The sequence below is a fragment of the Procambarus clarkii genome, chromosome 8, assembly GCF_040958095.1.
Source record: "Procambarus clarkii isolate CNS0578487 chromosome 8, FALCON_Pclarkii_2.0, whole genome shotgun sequence".
Taxonomy (NCBI): Eukaryota; Metazoa; Arthropoda; class Malacostraca; order Decapoda; family Cambaridae; genus Procambarus; species Procambarus clarkii.
In genome coordinates, this window is record NC_091157.1 from 14,854,262 (window position 1) to 14,879,185 (window position 24,924).

General features: G+C 38.2%; 1 protein-coding gene and 1 non-coding gene across 2 annotated transcripts in view; both read right to left on the reverse strand.

The window, feature by feature from the left end:
- LOC123759743 (G-protein coupled receptor GRL101) overlaps window positions 1-24,924 on the reverse strand; it is a 785,517-nt gene that overhangs the window by 32,831 nt on the left and 727,762 nt on the right. The gene's annotated exons all lie outside the window — the stretch shown is intronic.
- On the reverse strand, window positions 23,725-23,841 carry LOC123760974 (U5 spliceosomal RNA). Its single transcript, XR_006773190.1, has one exon. It is a non-coding gene; the product is annotated as a U5 spliceosomal RNA (small nuclear RNA).

The window sequence follows — 24,924 nt, forward strand, 5'->3', positions numbered from 1 at the left end:
CTCTCTCTCTCTCTCTCTCTCTCTCTCTCTCTCTCTCTCTCTCTCTCTCTCTCTCTCTCTCTCTCTCTCTCTCTCTCTCTCTCTCTCTCTCTCTCTCCCTCTCTCTCTCCTTACATACATACATACATAAACATACATACATACATACAACTACATACATACATACATACGTACATACATACATACGTACATACATATACATACATACATTTATTAACACATGTGGTACACGCACAAGGGGACACAGGTGGAAGCTGAGTACCCAAATGAGCCACAGAGAGATTATAGAAAGAACTTTTCAGTGTCAGAGTAGTTAATAAATGGAATGCTTTAGGCAGTAATGTGGTGGAGGCTGATTCCATACACAGTTTCAAGTGTATGGAAAGTGTATGTATTCAAGTGGCGGGACCAAAGAGCCAAAGTTCAACCCTTGCAACCACAACTAGGTGAGTACATACATACATACATAAGATATAAAACAGTGGAGGATTCCCAGGTAGAACAATCAACCACAATGCCCATTACCCCTTTACCCTGATGTCCTTAACTACACAACTATACAGAGTCATTAACACGTGTAATGGCTGATCCCCCATCACGATAGCATAAAGACCAATTGCTTGACCCGCAGTCTGTCTTGCTCCTCAAATAATTTTCGGGTTAACATGAAAACGTCTCTCGAGTTTATCTTTCTAATGTGTTTTCCCATCTTTCATTTTATCAGCTTAGTTCCTTTATTATGCCCAATTACTCATCCTTGAGCGTAGTTAAACTGAACCCAAATTTAAAAAAAGTTCCTTGCTAAGCAAGCTACAGTCTTGATAAGTCAGATATATTGTTTGTTAACACATTTTCAACAATGAACAGTCAGTTTTATCAAGCTAACATATATATTAGATTATACTGGTATAATTATATATATATATATATATATATATTATATCTATATATATATATATATGTATTATATTACATATATATATATATATATATATATATATATATATATATATATATATATATATATATATATAATATATTATATATATATATATATATATGTATGTATGAGTGTGTGTGTACATGTATACAACATTAATAATTTTGTAACTAGCGTCAAACATTGTTATTTGCTTAGCTAAACGAACTAGAGGCTTCCGGTCCTGAACCGATTATGTGCCTCTGTAATCCTTTACAACACGGCCCACGGGATGGGTATGGGGTGCATAATAAAGAAAGCAATAGAAGAAATTGAAATTGCATAATACGGTTATTGACATTCAATAATAGTAAGATAAAGCAATGAGGACCAAATGGAGACCAGTGATCAGTGTCTTGTATCCCCTGCAATACCTCAAATCCTACGTACCTCACTGACAGGCTCCAGTATGTTTCTGTGAATAATCAATTTCTCCCACCTACCATCAACATTGGTGTTCCTCAGGGCAGCATACTTGGCATACTTGGGTATCCTTTGGAGGTGCTTATCCAGTTCTCACTTGAACACTGTGGGGGATTGCCAGTTATGCCATGCAGTTATGCAATGTATGAATCTATCTATAAGTCCACCAATCTTTGTAAAAATTTCTTGTATGGATGTACCTTACCTAAATAAACATTTATTATTATTATTTTTATTTAGGATTCATCAACTGCCAAAGATATTCACATGTCAGTATAATTCTGGCGAGAGAGAGGTTTGGGAAAAGCCGTTATACCAACTAGTCAGCAATAAGGGTGATATTTGTGGGGCACAGGCACACTCGGCCTGGCCCATTAACCCCCAACTGACACTATAACTACTAGCTACTAGGTACATGAACATAATTACATAATTTACGTACGTAATTTAAGGTACATAATTACTAGGTACATGAGGACTGGCCATTGTACATATAGACCTGAAAAAGTGTAACTTAGCGACAACAAGAAAATATTGAATCACAAGACCAACGACGACCATTCCCTTACCCTGCCATAAACACTGAAATTTGACACCCTACCTCTGGAGCCACCCTGACCACAGGTCCACCAACTACATTTCCCTCCCTCCAACAAGTTAGTACACCCAGAAACAAGATATACTAGGTGAATACACACATACAAGGTATACTAGGTGAGTACTAGTTGAGTACTTACACACGATATTCTAGGTGAGACTAGGTGAGTATACACACACACGCAACATATACTAAGTTAGTACACCCAGAAACAAGAGATACTAGGTGAATACACACATACAAGGTATACTAGGTGAGTACTAGTTGAGTACTTACACACAAGATATTCTAGGTGAGACTAGGTGAGTATACACACACACGCAACATATACTAAGTTAGTACACCCAGAAACAAGATATACTAGGTGAATACACACATACAAGGTATACTAGGTGAGTACTAGTTGAGTACTTACACACAAGATATTCTAGGTGAGACTAGGTGAGTATACACACACACGCAACATATACTAAGTTAGTACACCCAGAAACAAGATATACTAGGTGAATACACACATACAAGGTATACTAGGTGAGTACTAGTTGAGTACTTACACACAAGATATTCTAGGTGAGACTAGGTGAGTATACACACACACGCAACATATACTAAGTTAGTACACCCAGAAACAAGATATACTAGGTGAATACACACATACAAGGTATACTAGGTGAGTACTAGTTGAGTACTTACACACAAGATATTCTAGGTGAGACTAGGTGAGTATACACACACACGCAACATATACTAAGTTAGTACACCCAGAAACAAGATATACTAGGTGAATACACACATACAAGGATACTAGGTGAGTACTAGTTGAGTACTTACACACAAGATATTCTAGGTGAGACTAGGTGAGTATACACACACACGCAACATATACTAAGTTAGTACACCCAGAAACAAGATATACTAGGTGAATACACACATACAAGGTATACTAGGTGAGTACTAGTTGAGTACTTACACACAAGATATTCTAGGTGAGACTAGGTGAGTATACACACACACGCAACATATACTAAGTTAGTACACCCAGAAACAAGATATACTAGGTGAATACACACATACAAGGTATACTAGGTGAGTACTAGTTGAGTACTTACACACAAGATATTCTAGGTGAGACTAGGTGAGTATACACACACACGCAACATATACTAAGTTAGTACACCCAGAAACAAGATATACTAGGTGAATACACACATACAAGGTATACTAGGTGAGTACTAGTTGAGTACTTACACACAAGATATTCTAGGTGAGACTAGGTGAGTATACACACACACGCAACATATACTAAGTTAGTACACCCAGAAACAAGATATACTAGGTGAATACCCTAACACCAACCTCCTACAGTACACAACACCAACCTCCCACAGTACACCTCCCACAGGTAACCCCAACACCAACCTCCCACAGTACACAACACCAACCTCCCACAGTACACCTCCCACAGGTAACCCCAGCACCAACCTCCCACAGTACACAACACCAACCTCCCACAGTACACATCCCACAGGTAACCCCAGCACCAACCTCCCACAGTACACAACACCAACCTCCCACAGTACACATCCCACAGGTAACCCCAGCACCAACCTCCCACAGTACACAACACCAACCTCCCACAGTACACCTCCCACAGGTAACCCCAGCACCAACCTCCCACAGTACACCTCCTACAGGTAACCCCAACACCAACCTCACACAGTACACCTCCCACAGTAACCCCAGCACCAACCTCCCACAGGTACAAAATGAAGCCATGAGAATTATCTTAGGATGCCCAAGAAATGCTATGATTGAGAAAATCAGGATGGAGTTGAATCTGCAGAGTATTGGGGATAGAATTGCAGAGATAAATGTAGCTTCTGCCATTAGATTAATGAGAGGTGGGGGAGCTAATGAATTGGTCCTCTCAGTTCAAAAGGTGGGAAGTACTGAACAATGTATGATGAAGAAAAGAGCATATATGAATACCTTATGTTCTAATGTTATTAAGTATGATGTTATTTCAGAGTGTATTGCTGTGCCCAAGAGAAAATTTACACCACCATGGGAGGATTGTAATGTAGATGTAGTAATTACTCCCTTGCAAAAGAAAAAAAGTATGTATGAAATAGGAGAGCTGAGGGCAACATATGATTGTATAATTAGAAAATTGCCTACAGAAAACACTCTACTACATGTATATTGTGATGGGTCAGTAGCTAGGGATGGGAAGGCAGGATGTATATTGTGATGGGTCAGTAGCTAGGGATGGGAAGGCAGGATGTATATTGTGATGGGTCAGTAGCTAGGGATGGGAAGGCAGGATGTATATGTTCTTAACATTCTGAAACCTATATTGTTTGCTGATGATACTACACTCATCTACTCCAACCCCAACCCACATACACTAAATACTGTAATGTTGTTAATAATGAACTAAAAAAAGTCCACTTATGGATGTCAACCAACAAACTAACACTTAACATAGAAAAGACCTACTACATCTTATTTGGAAGCAAATCTACAAATGCAATTCAGCTTCAGATGACAATGTAAACATTAGCAATAACAATGATGGAAAGTTTCTTGGTCTATTCTTAGACAAGAGACTCAACTTCAGTACCCACATACAATACATAACTAAGAAAGTCTCTAAAACAGTTGGTATACTCTCCAAAATCAGATTATGTACCTAACCCTGCTCTCATCTCTCTATATTATACACTAATCTATCCCTATCTCAACTATGGTATCTGTGCATGGGGTTCAACCACTGCAAACCACCTCAAGTCCATCATCACCCAGCAAAAATCTGCTATCAGAATAATATCAAATTCTGCTTTCAGACAACACACAGCCCCCTTGTTTAACTCCCTAAACATGCTAAACATAATCTCACTCCATAAATTCTCTTGTGTCAACTACATTTACAAAACCCTGTTCTTAAATGCAAATCCTGCTCTGAAACTCTTCCTGGACAGATGTAATAGGACCCATTATCACCACACCAGAAATAAATATCTCTTTGATATCCCCAGAGTTAAACTTGTATAAATAAATAAATAAATAAATAAATATGTTTATTCAGGTAAGGTACATACATACAAGTAATGTTACATTAATGGATCGATATATAGATAGAGCTAGTACATACAATGCCTAAAGCCACTATTACGCAACGCGTTTCGGGCAGGAAAAACATTAATATCTAGAACTTAATACTAATTGAGCATAAAGAATAAAATGTGTTGAGAACAAATACAAATAAAGATAAAAAAAAGAGGGAACATGACTGAAAAAGCAGCACAAATACAATAGGTTGACAAACAGTGTTGATTAAAAAAAAAAAAAAAATAACAGACATGGGTTGACAATAGAGGGGTGGGTAAGGTAGGTTAGTGAATTTATTAGGTAGTGTTTAGTTTTTATCTTAAACTGGTTGAGAGAGGTACAGTCTTTAACATGGTTGGGAAGATCATTCCACATTCTGGGTCCCTTGATTTGTAGAGCATTTCTAGTTTGATTAAGTCGTATTCTTGGAATATCAAAACTGTATTTTTTTCTGGTGTGGTGCTCATGGGTTCTGTTACAACCTTCAATGAAGCTTTTGAGCTTATATGTATGTATTTGTAATGTATGTATGTAAACAATGTATTTATTATCATTTATCAATTCTGATAGAAATTACCTACTTAAAATTATCTGTTAGATTAAGGACCTGCCTGAAACGCTGCGCATACTAGTGGCTTTACAAGATTGTAAATACTGTACTATTCAATGTATTCTCACAACCCCAATGTACCTACTTGTATATATATAAATAAAATAAAATAAAATATTGTGATGGGTCAGTAGCTAGGGATGGGAAGGCAGGATGCAGTATGCCAAACTGAATTCGTGCGCCCCTTGAGGGACTTGAAGTAGAGGGATAGGGATCACAGGATAAGTATGGGTTGCACAAACTACTGGTAACAGGATGAGTATGGGTTGCACAATTAATTACTACAAAGTGGTTGAGTATGGGGTGCACGTAAATGAAGACTCCCAAGAAGCAAATCAGAGATCAGCCCAAGCTTCATCTTGAGGCAAAGCTCAATGCCTTAAGCCATATTGATGCTCTGTCCACAGAGCATTCTCTCTCTCAAATCATAATAGTACACTAATGGTTCCCTACACCACCCCTCAGGTGCAGCTGCAGCAGGCTTGGGTGACATGATGACTATGGGGTGCACAATAAACTAACACTCACAGAATGAGTATGGGCTGCACAATAAGCTACCTCTCACAAGATTAGTAATAAAGAAACATTAATTTTTTGGGTAGGGTGACTGAAACTCATCCTGGGGTAAAAATGTTTATTTAAATTTATTATAGTTAAATGAATTTAGTAAATTATTCCATATATTGTATTATAAGTGAATTGACACTAAACTATAAATGATACTAATAAGGTTTTAAAAATGAAAAACAGTAAAAATCCTTCATGTAAGATATGGAAGTTGAAAAGTAAATTAACTGTAAACTAAATTATAAACTGTAGACATAATATAAAGTATTATAAGTAAAATACCTATAAACTACCAAATAATGTGTAAGGAACCATTTCTATTGTTTGTCCTTTTTTACCTGTTTCCTCAGGTATTTTAAAATTCCCATTCCGTTGTTACTACACTGTTTTCCTGGTGTAGTTCCCTGTGGTTCAAATTTTACTACTTGTACTTCTTGCTGTTTCTGAAGGATTGCTAATGGTAGCCCTTGTTGCACCGGCGGAACTTTTTGTAAATGTTCCACCTGCGGAACTTTTTGTAATTGTTGAATTTCTTGCACCTGCGGTACTTTTGGACTTTATGCACCTGCTGCACTTGTAGCTCGTCAGGATTTTTTTCCAGGGCATTATCGCTATCACCTTCTGATCCTAATGTAAGTTTATCTGCATCAAGCTTCCTTGTGCATGCTGGAAAAAAATAAAAATAAAAAATAAAAAATTTTGAAATGGAAGATCCTGTGTAACAAATTTAATCAGTTACTATGATCGAGCCGCAGAAATTTTACAGGAAAGATATGGTTGGGTTGACTGCATCTATCTGGACCTAAAAGAGGCATTCAATAGAATTCCACATAAGAGTTTGTTCTGGAAACTGGAACATATTGGAGGGGTGACAGGTAAGCTTCTAACATGGATTAAAAAATTTCAAACTGATAGAAAAATGAGGGCAGTAATCAGAGGCAATGTATTGGACTGGAGAAATGTCACGAGTGGAGTACCACAGGGTTTAGTTCTGGCATTCATGGATAAATAATAAATAAATTGTTCATGATTTTTTTAGACAAAAGCTAGAATATGCAGCAGTTGTATGGTGCCCATATCTTAAGAAGTACATGTACAAACTTGAAATGATACAAAGACGTCATGGGTGTCATAGGGGCACCAGCACACTGGTTTGCTAAAGGGCCCTTAATGCTGTCGAGACCTTATGGGCCCTTGGACCCATTACGTTAAGACATAGTGCTGTATTGGGCCACACACTTTTTGCCATATACATCAACGACAGAGATGATTGAATTGAAATTATATATATATATATATATATATATATATATATATATATATAATATATATATGTATATTATATATATATATATATATATATATATATATACATATATATATTATATATATATATATATATATATATATATATATATATATATATACATATGTATATATATATATATACATATGTATATATATATATATATGAGAGAAAATAATAGGTGGTGATATATTTATATATTATGTGAACTACTTACACAAAAAGAAGTTAGTGGTGAAGATCTTCTTGTCCTCTTCTTGTATTACGTTGTTTGGTAAAATACCATGTGTCACCCGTGCTGGTCCTTTCTTGTAATAGATAACGATTGATTCATACCCACAGCCACGCAGATATGTTAGCTGAAAAGCAAATAATATTTAAACAATAACACTATCTGGGAAAATGCAACAAAATAAATGTTTGAAGCATAGCTGGGCATGTGCAATAGAACCCATAATAGAATCACAATACCAGAAATAAATATCTTTGATATCCCCAGAGTCAAAGTTATTCTGTGTAAATACTCTATGCAAATAAAGGGACCTTGTCTATGGAACTAACTTGCTAACAAATTTAAAAACTGTCCAACTTCTGCCATTTTAAAAAATAAAACCAAAAAGTACCTAAATTTTTTCTTGATAGTTTCCTAACTAGTGTATTAAACTCGCACTGTATCTTATGAAATCCAATGCCAGAATATATGTGCCTAAACCATACAACTTTTCCATTGTAATCATTGCTATCACCTTATATCATGATTGTTATATTGAATGCATATCTTACTATATTATACCTTGAAATATTCCTCAAATTATGCTACAATTTATATGTTGATAACCCTCAAATTTTACTTTAATGTACATAGTAATCTTTGTGATACTTTCTTACAATGTACCAGCCAATAAACCTCCTCACTTTTGGGACATGGTAACATGGTACTCAGATAAAGGGTTTCCGGTGGATGTAGTATACATGGATTATGCTAAAGACTTTAATAAGGTACCACATGGAAGACTAGCAAGGAAATTACAGGTTCATGAAAAAAATTGTAAAGTGCACAAAACAATAGTTAAAACAAAGAGAGCAAAAGGTCATACTAAATGGGAATGAATATGAAGAAATGTGTTAAGTTGAGTACCTCAGGGGTCCATTTTTAAGTCTAAAATATTTTTCATATATTGAACATCTATGATATAGAAAAGAATATAATCTAATCAACCACATCCTCATATTTGCAAATGCCTGGCATTTCACGAGCACTTTGTCCGGGTTTATATTCTAGCCGGGAGGATTTACTGGGTTAGGCTAACCTAACCTAACTTAACCAAACCAAACCAAGTATCTCAAGTTACAAATATCTCTGGGAATTCATATTATCTGCTGTTGTAGAATTGACAAAATGGACAGTGTCAACAAAATTATTCCCACATACTCCGTCACTATGTGATGGAGTACACATAGAATAGGGACTGAATTGTCCCTGACAGGGACAATTCTGTAACAAATGTTCTAGCATAAAACTTTGTACAGTTTAGTAATTCCTTACCATTTGATGTACTAGGTAGATCCATGTTTGGTGAAGTTTTATAGCTGGAGCTGGAAGATCCTGTCGAGATGACTTCTTCAAAGAGAATAGCTTCAACACATTGTGTCTTGAGTCTTCCAGTACTTGGCCTACAGTTACCAGATCTGATTTACAGAAACTAGTGAACTATGGAGATAAGATTGTTAATAATATACTTTTTTTGAGATTCATATGACTTGCAGCTTAAAAACCAATCTTATTTTAAAATAGTACACTAAAGTACATAGCAAATTGCGAAATTCGTAGTTTTTTAACTACTTTAAAGCTAAATTCTCAAGCTTTGAAAATAAGCACAATTTGCTATTTTAAGCGGAATCTGGCAACTCTGATTTAGCATGTAAACATTGACTTGCATTCACAATGTAGTTATTTATTTTTCAACAATTTAAAACGAGTTATGAAAATACACACATTGGTACATTATTGCAAAGGCACTATACTATATATATATATATATAAATTGTTGCAAGTCGAGCAACAAATATTTTACATTGAACAACAAATGAGATTGGAAAAGCAGTATTGCCAAAATAGACCCCAGACACACCCTGTGGGTAGTAATGGACCCCCATACCGACCCTATGAGGGGTAGTGGACCCCATAATAACACTATGGGCGATAGTGGATACTATACAAACACTATGGGCGGTAGTTGACTTCATAGAGACCCTGTGGGCGGTAAGGGACCCCCTATCGACCCTGTGGGCGGCAGTGGACCCCCTATCGGTCCTGTGGGCGGCAGTGGACCCCCTACCGACCCTGTGGGCGGCAGTGGACCCCTACCGAACGTGTGGGCGGCAGTGGACCCCCTACCGACCCTGTGGGCGGCAGTGGACCCCCTATCGATCCTGTGGGCGGTAGTGGACCCCCCCCATATCGACCCTGTGGGCGGCAGTGGACCCCCTATCGATCCTGTGGGCGGCAGTGGACCCCCTACCGACCCAGTGGGTGGCAGTGGACCCCCTGCCGACCCTGTGGGCGGTAGTGGACCCCTACCGACCCTGTGGACGGTAGTTGACTTCATAGCGACCCAGTGGGCGGTAGTGAACCCCATACCGACCCTGTGGGTGGCGGTGGACTCATACCGACTCTGTGGGCGGCAGTGAACCCTATATACTAATCCTGTGGGCGATACTGTACCCTATAGTCATCCTGTGGGGGCAATGGATGCCATACATATCCAGTGGGTGTTATTGTACCCCATACTTATTCTGTGGGTGGTTGGAGCCCCATACCCATCCTGTGGGTTATAGTGGACCCCATACTCATCCTGTGGGTGGTATTGGACCCCATACCTATCCTGTGGGTGGTTGTGAGCCCATACCCATCCTGTCGGTGGTAGTGGACGCAATACACATCCAGTGGATGGTATTGGATCCCATACCCTTCCTGTGGGTGGAAGTGATCCCCATACCATTCCTGTGGGTGGATGTGACCCCCATACTCATCCTGCGGGTGTTATTGGACCCCTTACCCACCTAACAGGTGGTAGTGGACCCTAATCCTATAGTTTCCAATAATCCACACCATACCATCCTGTTTGCAGTAGTTTACCCTATATACATTCCAACATAACATCGTTTTCTGTTAGCGTTCCTACAAAACATTCTTTAAAGATTTTCTAAAGCACAAACTATAGTATATAATATTGATTGGTGAAGCACTTATTCTATGTAATAATTTATTGTGCTTATTATAATTTACTAAGAACAACTAATATTTCTCAAAACAAAACTACGAGCCTTCAATAGGATGTAGCTGATCTGTAATATTATAAGAGCATGGACAATAGTAGGTGAATTTCACAACCCATGTGGGACCTGAAAACTACAATTTTCGTTATAATTGAACCAATCACGACTATTCAGCTATCTACGTTGATGGACGAGTACTGTGAGACGTAAATTGGTACGTGAGGAAGAGTTTGAGCCTTGGTAAAAAAGTTAACCTGGGAATATATCACATATGTAATAAATCACATTCCACATATTGACTTTAAGCACTAGTCATATATGTACTGTCTTGTGTGAGAACGGGTTGGAATTTTACGAGGTAGGAATAGAGCTGTTTGTAAATAATTTTTTCAAATATTTTTGATAGAATGGGTAGATTTGATATTGGTCTATAATTGTTTATGTCCGCCGGATTGCCTCCTTTATGGACTGGCGTTACTCTTGCTTTTTTGAGGATATCAGGGAAGGTGTGACACTCTATAGATTTGTTGAACAGTAGTGCTATGGGTGGGGCAAGGGCATGGGAGGCTCTCTTGTACACAATGGACGGAATTTCACTGGTGTTCCCTGCCTTGGTTTTTAGAGAGTGTATGATGGACACAACATCTGCCGGGCTGAATGGTGAAAGGAGAAGAGAGTTTGGATAGCTGCCTGAGAGATATGTGTTAATATGTGTCTGAGTCTGTGGGATTTTACTGGCAAGATTAGCACCAACCGATGAAAAGAAACTATTAAATTCATTTGCCATTTCTAAATCAGTTGACGGTATATCCCCATCCTTGTAGAGTTTTATTTGGTTATGTGAGTGTTGTTTAGTTCCTAGGATACTAGGATACTAGTATCATCAACATTAGGGAAAGGGAACATTAGGAATCAACAACATTAGGGAAAGGCAGGTATGAAGTGACTCCGACTGTACAAACACCCTTGTGGAAATCAGATTCCAGGGTAACCTTATGGAGGGGTACTGCTCGAGTATCACTAGTGACACCCTCGACCAGCACCACCTCTCCAGTGTCGAAAGTGTTGGCACTTTGCAACGCACTCTCTAAAATTAAAGTCTGGATGGCACCGGTGTCTCGGGAGATCACCACGTCCTTCCAGGAAGAACCCTCAGACAAAAGTAGTCTCCCTTTCGATAAGAATGGGGTAAGCAAGTCCAACCACTGTGGATTGGAGGTCTTACTCCCTAACCCTTCCGAAGGCCTCAAGCCCTGTGTCACAACTAGAGCATTGGGTCTTTTTTCCGGGTACAGTTGCCAACAATGGCTAATAGTGTGGTTTGGACGATTACAGTGACCACAAAAACGTCGGGGAGAAGAGATATTACTAACAGAATTACCCTTCAGTTCACCCTTAGGTGCCGTGGGGCTAGACACTTTAACAGGGTTAGTTATGTCTGAAACAGAAGGTGCATTAGTTAAAGGGTTAGAATGAGCTGGTCTGGACTGGCTGTGGGTATAAGTTTTGCTACTCTGTGGGGTATAATTATTTTTATTGGGCCTTTTGCCCGCCAATTGGTAGTTTTCTGCCAACTTGGCCAAATCCCCTATTTTAGAATTTGACTCTATCCTTCCTTTAATGTACTGTGAAACATTCTCTGGCATAATATCTATAAAATGCTCCATTAAAACTAAGTTCCTGAGAGCCTCGTATGTTTCGGCTTTCGCCGAGCGAATCCATCTATCAAACAATCTAATTTGATCACTAACAAATTCAGTGAGCGGTTGGTTGTGAGTAGGCCTAAGGTTGCGATAAACTTGGCGGTGAGCTTCAGGAGTAATTTCATATGCCCGCAAAATACATTCCCTGACTTTATCATATTCAAAACACTCGTCGTCAGGCATGTTTATAAAAATATCTTGTGCTTTACCCCTAAGTCTTCCTGTAGGATTTTCACCCACTCTTTCTTTGGCCAGTTCATGGACATGGCCAATCTCTGAAAATGGTTGAAAAACCTTTCAGGGTCTGACTCGGAAAATTCAGGCAAATTATGCTTTTTCTCATAATGCCTGGGGTTTGAATCCCCGGCAGGTGGAGGTCCAGTGGCATTCGCTCTAATTCTAGCCTCCTCGGTTTTGAGTCTTTGCTCCTCTAATTTTATTCTTGCTAACTCTAGAGCTAATTCTCTATCCTTATGAGCTGCACTTTCTGCTTGGCTAGGCTGGCATAAAGGTGTATCACTTGCCAATAGTTCTTCATCAATACAATGTTGTAATATTTCATTCACCAAAGTCCACTTTTTATCCGCATCATTTAATTCTAGGCCAAATTCCTTGCCTAACAATACTAAATTAGACTTGGTAAGTTTCTTTATCTCTACTGCTGAAGGCTCACCTGCTAGTCTCTGCATTTCAGATGACATCACTAATAATTTTAGCTCCCAGCCAAAGAAAAAATTAAAAATAAAAATTGGAAAAAAAAACAAAAATTTGCACGGCCCCTAACACAAGGCCACACTAACCTTAATCGTGAAGGGATCCAGCTGGGTGGTCCAGTCAGTGCAAGAATGTCCTTTGCTAGAAGAGCTGGACCCTAGGCTAGCACACAACCGTTCTGCGGAAAACAAAAAATTTTAGTTTTGGCACTCAAGAATCTAATTTTTTACACTTATAATGTTCCTCCCGGACTGGCCAACAACTTGTTATAAATAATATGTGTGTGTGGCTTTTATGGGGGACTTGGTATTATTAAGGGGTAAGGGTAGTTAGAAGACAAGAGTATCAAATATGGGAGAGCTAAAAGGCCCGGCCTCCAAAATAAACTATCCACAGTAGTAATAACTTGCTACTAGACCATATATGTTAGTCTAAGGGTTGATCAATGCACTCCCACAGAGGAAGAAGGGATACTCTGTAATTCATGTACTTATTTATTAACCCCTTAACAACCCCCCATATACACTCACACCAATAACAATAATAATAATAACTTTACCACACTATCGTACGTTAAAAGCCTTGGTCCACATAGGTAGGATACAAGGTTTACACTAATAACAAGCTAGGGTAAAGTACTACTGGATAAGCACTGAAGCTGGATGCAGCTTAGGGTAGTGAGACCATGTGGTACCCTAATACAAAACACAACACTTAGGGTTACCCAAAACACTGGCAACTACTACCCCCAGGTCTCACCAATCGTTACTACCAGAGTAGGTACACTTAGAAATCATACAATACTTAACTTAATGGTACAGGAACTTAAGGTAAGGGAAATAAGTAAGAGGAGAAGGGAGGAGAGTAGGGATGCAGCCACAGAGTAGGTCTCGTCCCACGAACACCAGCCAGAGAAGAACCTCCTAGCGACCAGCTAGGCCTCCCATGTCGTGGTGCCGGAAGGAGCCTAATTGATCGTGCAGCTAAGCACATTAAAGATCTTCCCCTATGCAACGTATTGTTACTTTACAAATGATTAGAAAGTATTAGTAAGCAAAGTTGGTGCCTATGTTATTATTTAATAATCAACCCCCAGCTCAGTCTTTAAATGCTCTTTGAGAAACAATAATAGTCTTACGTCTGGCAGGGAAGATACAAACAATTGCCGCTCGTGATGCACTAAACTGTACTACCAGAAAGTTTAATAGCTCAATTTTGACCTCTGGTTTCCACTGGAGAACCCAGGGTCGTAACAGTCTACTTGACTTAATCTACTCAGCCCTTGACAATAGGGAGTTTCATAACTACCTCTTACTTAAACTCAAGCATTATGGAATCCGAGGCGTTGCCCTGAACTATATCCGATCCTATCTTAGTGACAGACACCAATATGTAGCCATCAATGATATAACCTCTCTCACTTTATCACTAACTGTAGGGGTGCCAAAGGGCAGCATCCTAGGACCCTCCTATTTCTTATATACATCAATGATCTGCCTAATGTCTCTAACATGCATAAACCAATAATGTTTGCTGATGATACTACTCTCATCTACTCTGACCCCAACCCACTCATATTAAATATGTTGTAAAAAAATGAATTAAAAAAGTCCACTTATGGATGTTAACCAACAAACTCACACTAAACATAGAAAATATCTACTACATCTTATTTGGAAGCAAATCAACAAACGCAATTCAGCTTCAGATAGACAATGTTAACATTTACAATAACAATTATGGAAAGTTTCTTGGCCTATACTTAGACAAGAGATTCAACTTCAGCACCCACATACAACACATAACTAAAAAGGTTTCTAAAACAGCTGGTATACTCTCAAAGATCAAATATTATGTACCATACTCTGCTCTCCTCTCACTCTATTATGCACTTATCTATCCCAATCTTACTTATGGTATCTGTGCAAGGGGTTCAACCTCTGCAAACTACCTCAAGCCCATAATCACCCAGCAAAAATCTATTACAGGACAATAAAAAACTCTGCTTTCAGACAACACACAGCTCCCTTGTTTATATCCCTAAATATGCTAAACATAAATTCACTCCATACATTCTCTTGTGTCAATTACATTTATAAAACCCTTTTCTTATGTGTAAACCCTGTTCTGAAACTCTTCCTGGACAGATGTAATAGGACCCATTATCACCACACCAGACATAAATATCTCTTTGATATCCCCAGAGTCAAACTTAATCTGTGTAAACACTATGCAAATAACGGGACGTAGTCTATGGAACTCACTCCCTAATGAATTGAAAGCTGTCCAACTTTTGCCTTATTCAAAAATAAAGCCAAAAAGTACCTAATTTCATCTTCATAATTTCCTACCTAGTGCTATAAGTCGCACTGTATCTAGTGCTATCCAATTCCCCAATATTTGTACCTAAGCCATATAACTTTACAATTGTAATCTTAGATATCATCTGATATCATGGTTGTTATTTTGATTACATATTCTACTGCATTATTCCTTGAAATGATTCTCAAATTGTGCTTCACTGAACCAATGAATAACCTGAATTGTTATCCTAATGTACTTAGTAATCCTTGTTCATTATAGTGTATTGTTACTATTGTGTATTATTCCAATCTTTGTTTTTGTGTCAAAATGTCTTACAATGTACCGGTAACAAATTTTTATCAATTTTACTGTAATTTATCTTCTTAAAATTATCTGTACCTGTAAAATAAAGGTGTAAAGTACCTGCAAACATTTTTTTGTCAATTTTACTATCTAAATTTTTTGTAAATTATCTACTTATAATTATCTGATAGTTTAAGGATTTGCCCGACACGCTATGCGTTCTAGTGGCTTTACAAGAATGTAAAATCAACTTCATTTCTATGTTCTCTCTTAACCCCACAATGTACCTTCTTGTATATAAATGTCCGTAAGTGAGGAGTCCGTAAAAACAACTGGGCCTCTACCCTTCAGACAGAACTACTTGCCTTGCTTCTTGCACTGAAATATGGACAAGTCTCCAAACTTGATACATTAATTGTAAGTGACTCCTTATCATCCTTAATTGCTCTCAACTGTTTAAGACATAACTGTAACATGCTCGTGCCCGATACAAAAAAGATATTAAAGATGGTAACAGAGTCCATCTCATGTTGGCTCCGAATGCATGATAGAGTTGATGAGTTAGCCAAAGAATCTGTCTTTAAAGGAGAAATTGAGTGTAAGCTTGGATTGTCAATGAGCAATCTGAGAGCAGCAGTACACCGAGAACTTCAACAAAATCTTGTAGATCTGAGGCAAAGTGAAATCGACACCAGTAATTCCATCTATCATCATACTATCATGCAAGAGGAGCCACACATCTATGGTTCATCCAATACAATCAGCAGCACTTCTAAAATCAAATCAAATCAAATCAAATGTTTATTTAGGTAAGGTACATACATACAAGAGATTTTACAAAGAGTGATGGATTTATAGACAGTGCTAGTACATACAATGCCTAAAGCCTCTATTACGCAAAGCGTTTCGGGCATGAAAAACTTAAATGACTAAAAGCTTAATACTAATTGAGCATAAAGAATAAAATGAGTTGAGAACAAATAAAAAAGAGATAAAAAAGGGGGGAACACGGCTGAAAAAGCAGCACAAATACAATTCTGTCGACAAACAGCGCCATTTAAAAAAAAACAGACATTGGTTGACAATAGAGGGGTAAGGTAGGTTACAGGGAATTTATTAGGTATAGCTTCGTTTTTATCTTAAACTGGTTGAGAGAGCTACAGTCTTTAACATGGTTGGGAAGGTCATTCCACATTCTGGGTCCCTTGATTTGTAGAGCATTTCTAGTTTGATTAAGTCGTACTCTAGGAATATCAAAACTGTATTTATTTCTGGTGTGGTGCTCATGGGTTCTGTTACAACCTTCTATGAAGCTTTTGAGGTCAGGATTGGCATTACAGTTCAGCGTTTTATATATGTATAATACACATGAGAGAATGTGCAGTGATTTAATGTCTAACATATTCAGAGATTTGAGTAGGGGTACCGAGTGATGTCTGGGGCCAGAGTTGGATATTGTCCTAATAGCAGCTTTGTGTTGAGTAATTAGAGGACGTAAATGATTTTGGGTAGTAGAACCCCAAGCACAAATACCATAGTTGAGATATGGATAGATGAGGGAGTAATAGAGAGTCACTAGGGCAGGGCGGGTTACATAATATCTGATCTTAGAAAGAATGCCAACAGTTTTTGAAACATTTTTTGATATATTTAGAATGTGTCCCTGGAAATTCAGCTTGTGGTCAATGAGAATGCCAAGGAATTTGCCATCTAATTTGTTACAAATTTGGGTATTGTTTATTTTGAGATTTATTTGATTAGAGGATTTATTGCCAAACAGAATATAGAAAGTTTTGTCAATGTTAAGGGTGAGTTTTTTGGCAGTTAGCCAAAGATGGACTTTATTTAGCTCAGTATTTACTGTGGCATTTAGAGCAAGGGGGGGTCAGGACTGGAGTAAATAAAGGTTGTGTCGTCAGCAAATAGAATTGGTTTGAGGTGTTGGGAGGCATTTGGAAGGTCATTAATGTAGATGAGAAAGAGGAGAGGGCCAAGTATGCTGCCCTGAGGAACACCAATGTTGATGGGTAGGGTGGGAGAAATTGAATTATTCACAGAAACATACTGGAGCCTGTCAGTAAGGTAGGATTTGAGGTATTGCAGAGAGTGTCCTCTGACTCTATAATGATGTAATTTAAGAAGAAGGTTTTGGTGGTTGACAGTGTCAAAAGCCTTATGCAGGTCCACAAATAACCCAACAGGGAACTCATTTTTATCAAAAGCTGTATGAATCAAGTTAAGCATACTAAAAAGTGCATCGTTAGTGCTTTTTTGGGTCTGAAGTTATATTGGTAAGAGCTAAGTATATTGTGTTTGGCTAGATAAGAGTAAAGCTGCTTGTAGATTAGTTTTTCAAAATTTTTTGACAAGTTAGGCAGGATTGATATAGGTCTGTAGTTGTTAACATCTGTGAGATCACCACATTTGTGTACAGGGGTAACTCGTGTTTTTTTTAGGATATCTGGAAAGGTTTGGAGTTCAAGTGACTTGTTGAAGAGCAATGCAATAGCAGGGGCTAAAGTTCTGGAGGCTTTTTTTGTAAATTAAAGTTGGTATCTCCTCAAGGGCACTAGACTTGGTTTTAAGGGAAAGGATTATCTCATTGACGTCAGTGGAATTAATAGGCTTTAGGTACAGAGACTGTGGATAGTTACCTGTGAGATAGTCCTTAACATCAGTACTGGAAGATGGAATATCATTTGCAAGGGATGACCTAATGGAAGAGAAGAACCTATTGAACTCAATAGCAGAATCTGAGGCTGAAAGCTGACCATCGTTATTGGACAGGAGTGTTGGTTTGTTATTTAAAATCTTAGATCCCAATATTTGTGAAATTGTGCCCCAAGCTTTTTTAATGTTGCTCTTTATTTGGGTAAATTTATCTTCGTAGCATTTAGTTTTGGCTCGTCTAATTATCTTAGATAGTGTTATGATCTCAGCCTGCAGGAGAAACGAGTCTCCCCCCTTGAGAGTTATTCAGCATGCCTGACCTAACCGGAAGGTCTAAGAAATATAGAGGTGATAACACAGATGTAAAATAGTTTGTTGGATTTAAATAACAATTTAAGATTATGGGCAGTGAAGAAGAAAACAGATAAATGACTGGCTTGGAGATGTGGACATTTTGCTGGAGGCGTGAGGCTCGCTTCTGGAGGGCTTTGACCTCACTTGAAGCCAGACATCGCAGGGGGTAAGCCGCGCTCCGTTGAGCTCCCGTCAGAAAGGAACCCCTAGTGATATCTCGAAGAGAAGAGAAGTGTGCAGACGTACCAGCTGGGGAAGTGTGGTCTCAAGTCCTGGGCGACGAGGAGTGTTTATTAAACCGCCCAGAGACATTTTCGTGGGCTGTGTGGAACGCCCTGATCAGGCTCCGTCAGAGAGAGGAGCGCCCTCGACGAGACAATCTGTGGTAAGCACGATTTAAGCCAGTTCATAGTGATTGCTTGTAGTTGGTTGTGTGCCCAGCGACAGTAGCGATGTTTATTTATAAGTTAGACATGTTTTGATTAGGCAGAAAGCCTAAAATAAGAGAGTGGAGAGGGAGGAACACGGAGCGACGTCCGTCCCCTCTGAGCGCTGGCAGGCAACTGAGGGAGCCCGGCTCCTGACGGCGGATGACCCTCCCAGCGTGAGTGTGGACCGTCGCCGGGCAAGGTGGAGCATGGACCCGCCCAACGATGGAGTCCACTCTCACAGTATGTAGAGAACAGATAGAGGTTGGAGGCAAACATATTGTGTGATTATTTTTGTTTATGTGTTAAAGGGGAAAACATTTTTATTGGAGTGTCGATGGGTTTGCAGGTTTGTCTTTGGGGAAGAAGTTGCTGAGAACTTCGAAGCCAGCACAGATGAAGTAGTTGATGAGACTCCAAGGTAGTGGAGCAGAGGAACTCGAGCTGTGAGGAGAAGCAGTGAAGAGGAGTGTCACGTGCTTCTGTAGAGGTGGTGAAGCACCATAGTTGCTCGAGGGAACTTCATGGTGAAGCAGCCAAGAGAGCTGTGGAGAACCCTAGCAGAAGGGTGAAGCACCGTAGTTGCTCAAGGAAACTTCATGATAGCAGCCTGGAGGAGCTGCAGAGGATCCTGGTAGTTAAGCCCGGAAGAACCTAAAGATATCAGGGTAGTGAACTTCCAGAGGTGGAAGGGAAGTTCTGGTGGATTACTTGTAGGGAGTTGATAGTGTTTGGTTGTCATTAGCGTGCAAGACGCAGTGAGAGGTGAGTGATTGTTTGCATTCTTATGTCAAGGAGTGTTTTATTCTGAAGTTTAGAGTTACAATCGTAGGCTGGATTACCTACAGATGTATGCGTTCTAGGACTGATAGAGTGATCGATTGATCATTGTTGTGTATCAATGAACATTTATACTGATATAAGTTATTGCATTCAAATGCTGATTTTCTTTGTACACATTTATAGATACATATATATATTCTCTTGCTGATGGTGCAACAGTGTATGTAGACTTGATCAACTTGAGGAGGTTGATAGTATCAGGTGGCGAATCAGAAGATAGGATACCACTTAATAAGCTGATGATAGAGTTCTGATGGTGTTGGAGTGCAACCTTATTGTAATAGTATAGAGTATAGGATTCATTATTATTATATGTGTGTAGGTATTGTGTATGTGCTTTGTCCAGTAAATGTATTCCAATTTGCTGGTGTTTGCCCTTGTCCTAGTGAGGCTTCCCATGAAATAGTACAGGAGGAGAGAGAGAGAGAAAGAACCAAGAACCACTGCTGTGGACAGGGTAGAAGGTAATACTAATAAGTCAAAGGGGATTGAGGAGATCATATCACCTAAGGAGAGAGTGGGGAGTCACAGCGGCTCGAGTGGGTGTGTGCACGTGACAACGAGGCTAAGTGTTGGAGCCGCATCCCTTAAACGTGTGACGTTGAGCCCCTCTCCAAGAGCCAGAAGCGCCAAAGGTGATCTCCTGAAGAGGTATAAGCACTCTACCGAGTTGTGGGTTGGGTTGTCCGTAGAGAAGGATCAACACGACAACACCACCGACACCAACCCACACTATAATAATAGCAATAACAAGTAATTCTTTGAGAATTCTTTGGAGACAATTCCTAACCTATACTTCTTCTCAAGGTCATGTTTTTTATTAATGGATTTAAGTATTTCCTTTGTAAGCCAGGGATTGTTAAACCTTTTGGTTGTGACTTGTTTTGTAAGCATAGGACAGTGGGTGTCATAAAGGCTAAGAGTTTTTTGAAGAAAAGATTGCACTGCTAGGTTGATGTCCCCTATGTTACCTAACTCGGACTCCCAGTTGACATTATCAGCAGCAGTTATAAAATTGTCTATAGCAGTTTCATTGTGCAGCCTAAAACTTAACTTCCTTGACTCTAGAGGTGGTTTGCTAATGTTAGTTAAGAGAAATGTGGGGTAATGGTCTGTAGTGATATCGGTGATTATACCGGAAGTAAGCGGAGAGGTTATGTTTGTCCAGATGTGATCTAGAGTCGTGGCAGTACTATCAGTGATTCTAGTAGGTCTAGTGATTAAGGGTATGAGGAAGCAGGAATTCATACAGTTAAGGAAGCTAACAGCAGTAGGGTGTTCAGGCTCGCAGAGGTCAATATTAAAGTCCCCTGCGATAATTAGGTGGTTTTTGTTCAGTCTGTTATCGAGTATTAGATTTCTAAGGTTTGAGTTGAATTCGGACACATCGGTGTTAGGAATTCTATAGACTGCACCCACAGACAGGACAGACTCGGCACCCTTGACTGAAGCTGGCGAAGATATACTCCCCACAGCAGTCTCTAGTTCTAATTACTTTTAAGCATGTTAGTTCTTGGTGGTAGTAAAGAGCAGTGCCACTACCTCTCTGAATTTGACGACAGTTGTGAATTGCCGAGTAGTTAGGCATGTTAAAGAGTTGAGTAGTATCCTCTTTCAACCATGTTTCAGTAAGTATAATAAAGAGAATTTGTTGTCAATAGTTTCAATCAAGGCACTAACATCATCGAAGTATTTACCTGGGGATCTAACATTCAAGTTGATTACAGAGATATTGTGATTATGTGTTAATACATTGTTTACATCATGTGCTGCAAAATATCTGCAATTTAGATCATTAAAGTGATGATTGTCATAAATAGTGGATAAGAGGTTTAGTTCTAGGTCTATACTTGTCTGCATAAAAAAAAGCTGGTTGCAGGAAAACAAGGCAAGAAAGGCAAATTACAAAGTAGAATTAAGCTATAAAAGGGGGAAAAATATATAAACAATACTATACAAAACAAACACAAAATGAACAACAAAAGAAAAAAATGAGGTAGCTTACAAGGGGCTTACAGGGGTACAATGGAGTAAGGGAGTATGGCGAGGCTAGGCAACCTAGGTAATAAATGAAATCAAAGAAAAAACATATAAACATGGACTATACAAAACAAAAGATATAGATATACAAAACAAAGATATAAACAAGACTATACAATACAAAACAAATTGAGCAAAAAAAGAAAAATGAGGTAGATTGCTTACAAGTACTCTCAGGTACACTGTAAGTAACAATTTGCAATTTGAAATACAGGCAAAGCCAGGGGTACAATGGAGTAGGGGAGTATGGCGAGGCTAGGCAAACTAAATAATAAATGAAATCAAAGAAAAAAGTTGAACAATAAACATAGGCAAATTTAAGCTAATGATTATTAACTATAAATAGTTCAGTTATGACTGTATAATTAATAAGACTTAAGGAAATATTAATGCACTCAATTAATTAAGTTCAGTAAATGACAAATGAAGAGTAAGTTCTAGATGTTACTACTGCTCGGCTTAGACTCAGTTACAAGTATCTCTGGGAATTATCATTATCTGTTGATGTAGACCTGAACAAATGTAAACTGTGTCAACAAAACTATTCGCACACCCTCCGTTACTATGTAGTGGAGTGCAAAAAGATACGGGAAATCAGAGACAATTCTATAACCAATGTTCCAACGATGTGAAAATATTTCATTCAAAATTATCTGCTACCAGAAATTTTAGCCAAATATCCCCAGTTTTCTAACTGTAGGTAGTAACTAAGTAATTGTAACCTATCCACCGCTGCCCACTGGATGGGGGCGGTGTGCAGGACAAACATATCAATTATGACACTAGCTCTCCACATATGTCAGTTGCTTAATTTAGAAACTGAATTTGTGGTCGATCTCGAACCCATTTATGATGTAACGACTTATACTGAATTTTGTAACTAGCTCATCAAGATTGTAACTTGCTTAGCTAAATGAATTGTGGGGTTCAGTCCCTGAGCCCATTATGTGCCTCTGTAACCCTTTCCACTACCCTTTATTATGCACTCCCTTGGGGTGCGTAATAAATGAACTAAACTAACTATTGTACAGTGCATTTGTGAGATAGAGATAGTGCTTATAATATGTAATCTAAACCTCACTCTCCACATAATCTTTAGTATAGATTTCTGTGAAAGTTGCATATACTGCATTTGCTTCTGTGAGGAAACCATTTATGAAAGGTACTTTTCTTTTTAAACCTTGTTGGTAAAGATGAATGAGGTTACTTAGTGTGAATTATTTAGACCAGGAGGATCTCTTGGTTGGTCCAATGGTTTTCTTTCGCTCCCAGGAAACTGATATTTCGGGTGGGTTTTTATTTATGTTATCTAATCTTCTAATTTGACTGCTTATTTGGCAGGTAGGAGATTTATATAATTTACAGTTTGTGCTTTAGGGTAATATTTGGGAGAGTCTGCTTAAGTCTCCTGCAAACAGGATTCTCTATTGGCGTCCAAGCCACGAAGTAGCCCCAGTATTATTACTTTAAACTACTAATATTAAGGATAATAAGGCCCAATTTAATGGGCCAAGAAAAAATTATTTAAGACTCATTGAGTTGTTCCCCTCCACGGAAATCTTTAGTAAAAGGCGAAAGATTTATGTGTTTTGAAGGGAAACCAGAGTTAAATAAGTGAGAAATTTAGCGATACCGCCGACAGAGCGCTGAGGCGAAAGAGGTAAACTTATTTCGGGACTAGAAGGGCATGGACCGGTAACTCTTATAAACAGCAATTGTTTTATTCTTTGCAATATTTCTCTATTGTTGTGCTATCATCAGTTTCATTCTGTATCTTTACTGTTTGGATATATTTATAAGTGTGCATTGTTTTCATAACATAATTTGTGTTATCTGTTTGACACGTGCTAAAATATATGGTGATGATCCTTGATATGTTACATACGCCATCTGAAAGTTAAAACCTTAACCGTACTTTTATTTCATACTCGTGAAAATAAGCAGCAAAAGCGTCGATATATGTTATCGATAGTATCTAAATAATGTAGTACTCGTTAACTTAATAATAACGCTCTATTACTCTCTCATCTATCCTTATTTCAATTATGGTGCTTGGGGTTCTACTACCAAAATCATCTACATCTTCTAATTATACTCAACACAAATCTTCTATAGAAACAATAACAAACTTTGGCCCCAGACAGCTCTCGGTAACCTTATTTAAATCTTTGAATATGTACTGCTGTCCTAGTTGTACTCACTTAGTTGTGTTTTCGGGGATTGAACTCTGGCTCTTTGGTCCCGCCTCTCAACTGTTGTACAGATTTCCGAGCCCTGTCATATCTACATTTGAAATTGTGTATGGCGTCAGCCTCCACCACATCACTGCCTAATGCATTCCACCTGTTAACTACCCTGACACTGAAAAAGTTCTTTCTGAGGTTGGAAGAAAACGTGCTCAGATTGGGGACTTGTTTATTTTATAATGGTAAATAATAAATTAATATATAATAAATTAATATATAATAAATTAATATATAATAAATTAATATATAATAAATTAATTTATTATATAAATTAATAAATAATAAATTAATAAATAATAAAATTATTATTATATAATAAATAATAATAATAAATAGTATAATGATAAGCAATTATTTTTAATGAATCAAATAGCTAATTAGGATGAATGATAAATAATTATTGACTAGTGCATAACAATAAAGTATTAAGGAATAATTATAATGAA